This window comes from Armigeres subalbatus, chromosome 1 (assembly GCF_024139115.2).
Source record: "Armigeres subalbatus isolate Guangzhou_Male chromosome 1, GZ_Asu_2, whole genome shotgun sequence".
NCBI classification, from domain to species: domain Eukaryota; kingdom Metazoa; phylum Arthropoda; class Insecta; order Diptera; family Culicidae; genus Armigeres; species Armigeres subalbatus.
The window spans coordinates 58,037,664-58,042,565 of record NC_085139.1 but is presented as its reverse complement, the minus strand read 5'-3'; the positions used below and the strand labels follow the sequence as shown (position 1 = coordinate 58,042,565).

The 4,902-nt window shown below is 39.5% G+C and overlaps 1 long non-coding RNA gene across 1 annotated transcript; it reads left to right on the top strand.

The window, feature by feature from the left end:
* The first annotated feature begins 2,132 nt into the window (after nt 1-2,132).
* LOC134210987 (uncharacterized) lies at nt 2,133-3,258 on the top strand. Its single transcript, XR_009978980.1, has 3 exons — nt 2,133-2,475; nt 2,532-2,608; nt 2,665-3,258. It is a non-coding gene; the product is annotated as an uncharacterized LOC134210987 (long non-coding RNA).
* The last annotated feature ends 1,644 nt before the right edge of the window (nt 3,259-4,902 follow it).

Sequence of the window (4,902 nt, the reverse complement as noted above, 5' to 3'; positions counted from 1 at the left end):
TTTATCTTAAGGAGACGACGATAGGGGATAGGGATGCTTTTTGGAAAAGGGGGAGGGATATTGTTTAGTTATCGATCAACTCAGTTTACCTTCTGAACCCCTTGGCCGATTTTAACCAAATTTCGAACACACATTCTTTATCTTATGGAGACGACGATAGAGGAGCTAGGGATGCTCTTTGGAAAAGGGGAGGATGTGGGGGAGGGGTATTGCTAAGTTATCGATCAACTCAGTGTAACTACTAAACCCCTTGGCCGATTTCAACCAAATTTGGAACACACATTCTTTATCTTAAGTAGCCGACGTGTTACGTTAGTACTCATTAGCATCCCAACAAACAACGACAAGCTACAAATAAGCATCTAAGTTGAATTATTGTTTATTTGTAATCTTCATTGCTGAATAAAATGGATGCTGAATAATTCGCTATACAGATTTCATTTCAGCTTTTGATCCAACTAATATTCGACTTGGCCTATTTATTTGTTTATCACCTTTATTTGAGATCGAACTAACGTTTTAGCTTTATCACATTTCAGTACATTGGGGAAGTTTATCAATGTGCTGAACTAACGATTTTCAAAATTCTCTGTTCGACTATGATGTGATGCTCTAAAAGGGTGGTCGAATTGAGTTTGAATAGTAGATTCATAAGCAAGCATTAGACATCCTTCTTAACCGTTGTCCTTCTTAACCATTGGATTTCACCTTTACCGGATCTATCGCACAGTGGAAGAAAATATTATAAATAATAGTTTATGTTTTTTCCGTTTGAAAGAAAATCGCGAAGGCTTGAATTGATGATATTTGGATAGGAAAATAATAATTTAATTTCAAGACATTGTTGGAATCATTGGTAAGGAAAATCAGGCTTTTTTATATTCGTGGGGCAATACATAATTGTTTCGTGATACATAATTGATTCCTGATCTATAAAGCTGTTGGAGATTACAACGAACAAAATTGCTGGAGCAAAGTTGTGCGGAAACGAACACAAACAAATTCATAAAAAATCGACCATATTGCATGTCTGTTACAGATTTCCTATGTACTAGTTGTTTTTCCATATGTAAATAAATGTCGATATGTGTAGTTATTTACTCGCTGCATGTGTGGTATTGATGACACAATTGATGACGAGCAAGGTCGAACATGAATTCATTAAATTTTCATAAACCCCATCATTGGAGACGAATTTTATTTTATCGTTTTGACATTATTTTCTTATATTTTTTCCCAGTGTTGAATGGTTATGACTGGCTAAACAATGGTTGAAATAAAAATCTTGTACAGTTATTAACAAACTGTAGTTTGACAGATTGACTTGTTGATTAAGAGTCCAGTTATGATTCATATTCAGCCATACGATTATTTATGTTTTGCACTGGGTAAGCCAAAACTTACAAATCAAGGATGGCGCGGATGGCAACGTTACCGGCGGATGATCAAATGTCAGCAGTTCGAGACCCGATGTAGGAAAATTTTAAAATGATTATATGAAAATAGCAATTGCAATACGTTCAATGAAGATCTTGATGATGTTACTCTCAATGCGATATTATTTTCGAAGAATTTACATATAGCTGAATTAAGGCTAAGTAAAATGCTAATTAGAGGTTTAACGAATCAGGTAATGAAATTGTTTTTCAAAATGAGATGTTGTAGCTGTATAACTTCTCCAAAATTGTGTGAACAAAGCCTGAACAGAAGTTGCGATAAGAAATAGTACAGACATAATTCAACACAGTGCTGAACTGAATCATCACACTGATGTTAGTTAAACTAGTGAATGTTTGTTGGGATACATAATTAGTAGAATAACATAAGTGTGCAATCGATAATTGTATACTTCCCTAAACGTAAGCTGTGCGCGCAAACAAGATGTGCCGCAGGGGCGCAACGAAAAGGTGGCGAAAATGAAATGCCACTAAAATCAGCGAAGACCATCTGTCATCGGTCGTCAGCGAAACTCTACTTCCGACAACGGCATTCCACACCAGACCTTCCGCAGTCGCCAGAAAAATAGTCAGAGATTGTAAAAGTGGCGGTTCACTGTCAATCCGATTGTAAAGTGTGCGCGAGTACTACGAGAATAATTCCTGCGGCCGACGGAATGGTGAGCCGACATAAAGTGGACAAACATCACATGCAGCTGTTGACACTGCTCGTTCTTTCTCCCAGACGATCGCCGTGATCACCATCGCACGTGGGTGGCAGAACAAGATTCCTCGGTAGAAGGCCGAGAGGCAAATTCGGGCTATCGAACGAAAGTACGGGCAAGACCACAAAGGTGAGTTGTTAATGGCACCAGACAGCATATGAGCGGATTCCTAATGGTGTTGATTTCCTATAGGGTGTGTCGGAAAACTCTGGTCAAAATCCAGCGTGAAACATAAGACGTGCGACTGCAACAAGTCGGCACGACAAGTCGCTTGAGTGCCAATCCGGGGACGTACAGAAATCAAGTTGAATAAGGTGAGTCAAACTGCGATAATGAGGAAAACATTAAGCTCACCGATTTGTATCGACAGCCCTAGGACCCGCAACATACTTATCGGCATCCGCACTTTCACCGCTCGCATTCGCAAAGCAAAGGCCTCCACAAGGAGTAAGTCTGTTCGAATTTGAGCCTCAAACAAACAACTAATGGATCCAATCCGTCAGGGCCTTTTGTTTACATTACAGCTCGTCAATTACAGTGATTGGTCGCACCCACCCGATCAGGAACCGCAGTGCGAGGCTCGCGAAGCCATTCCGAAGGCCATTCCTTCCAAGGAGAAGACGAAGCGCGAAGCATAACGAGCAGAACGCGGACAGGAATCATTGTACGGTCGGTGGCCAAATCACACCTCTCCGGAGGCACGATAAGTTGGACACAGTAGCCGATGAGTGGGCGTCGAATGTGGTGGCCCGAAGGAGCAGCTGGCTCGTCTGCCGAAACACCGAATAGTTCGGAGCAAACACGTAAAACTCAAGTGTACGGAGGTTCACTATCCCCACCTCACGCAGAGCAGTTGGACGAGATCAGGTAGGAGGCACGATGCAGTCGCTGACGATCCGGCGTACGTGAGTGCTACTTTAAGAAGTGAAACAGAAAGCAAAAGAAGACAGGGCATGCAAGGTTGCCAGGAGAGTAGGGGTACCAATTAAGCGAAATGATGTAAGGAAAAAATACAAAATGATTGCACATTATGTCATGCTTTGTGGCGTTTGATGTTGACTAGCCGGACCGACTAATTCCCCTTTTTCTACGGAAAGGTCGTTTCACAACAGAAGATAGGGGGCTAAAGATGTTCTTTATAAAAGAGGGAGGCGTTTTGTTTAGTAATCGAACCAAATTTGTATCAAATATTGTCTGTCCTAAGGAACCGATTTTAGTGGATGTGGGTAGGTCATTTTAAAAGGGGGATGGTGTGAGAGAGGGGTATTGTTTAGTTATTGATCAACTCAGTATAACTTCTAAACCCATTTACCGATGTCCACCAAATTTGGAACCCATATTCTCTGTCTAAGGAAGACCATATCAGAATGGGTAAAAGTGTCATATATGAATGAAAGAGAGGGTATATTCATTTAACGAACAGTTTAGTATACCTTTTTATCGCATGGGTCAATTCAAACCAAATTTGTAAACACGTATTCTCTATCAAAAGGAAACTATTATATAGAGGCTGGGAGGGACTTTTGGAATGCGGGACGTTATTGGGGCTGGGTGTTATTTAGAAAACGACTTCTGAATCCTTTAGACATAATTTAAATTCGCTATTATTTAGTTCATCCGAGGTTCTTTGACATTGTACATTGCTCCGAAAACCGATTGCCCGAACTTCTCAAAAATAGCAAATTCTCGAGAATAACATTTCCCAAAAAATGACTTTAACGAAAATTATATTTCCCGAAAATGATACTTTCCGACACACATATCCCAATATATGACATTTCCCTGAAAATGACATACCCCTGAATGAAGCAGGCCATTAGCATAACACTATTTGGCCTCAGGTCATTTGACATGAAAGGGCATTTGGGATAATTATGAACAGCATCAGAAAACCCTTTCATAGAAAGCATGCATTTGCTGGGTATAAATCAACGATAATTCTCGCTTAACTTTTCAAAAGGGCCTAAGTAACATTTTTTTTACGAATTAATTTGAATAGCGCAATCAGCAAAACAACATGAAAGCTATTGATTGCAGTATTCAAATTAATTCATAAAAATAATGTTACTTAGGTCCTTTTGAAAAGTTGAGCGAGAATTGTTATCCTTCATCGGTATCATAGTTTGGCCAGTGGAAAGCAACGATTAATGTGCTTCCTTTTGGATAGTGGATGTGATTGCTTCTTTGAAAGCAGGCATTCGCCCGGAATAAGGTAATGGTGGATGTGACTCCTTCTTTAAAAAATATACGTTCGCTCGGAATAAGACATCGGTGGATGTTTCTCCTTCTTTAGGAATAGACGTTTGCCCGGAATAAGGCGGTTGTGGGTTTATCCCTTCTTCAAAACCAGTCAATGTTTCCGAAAGCCTTCTTTCAATTGATAAAGTATCATAGAGGCATTCCACGGGGGCATGTCAGTCGATCCTGAGCGACCATTTCGAAAATATTTGAAACTCTGCACAGTTTTTCAATTTCATCTAAATCGTCATTTTTCGATATCAAATCTTCATATTGAGTCACGACTAACTTTTCAAAAGGGTGTATGTGAAAATGGTTCAAAAATATTTAAAAAGCTGCACAGCAAAAACGGAATGTTCGATTGTTATGATTTTTCAGCAAAGTTAGACAACTAAATGGTGATTCTTAAGAAAATGTGCACAGTAAAAAAAATTTTTTTGCCTTTAAAAATATCATTTTGTCACAAAAACTCAAATATCTCAAAACCCTATCTTTTTCGAACG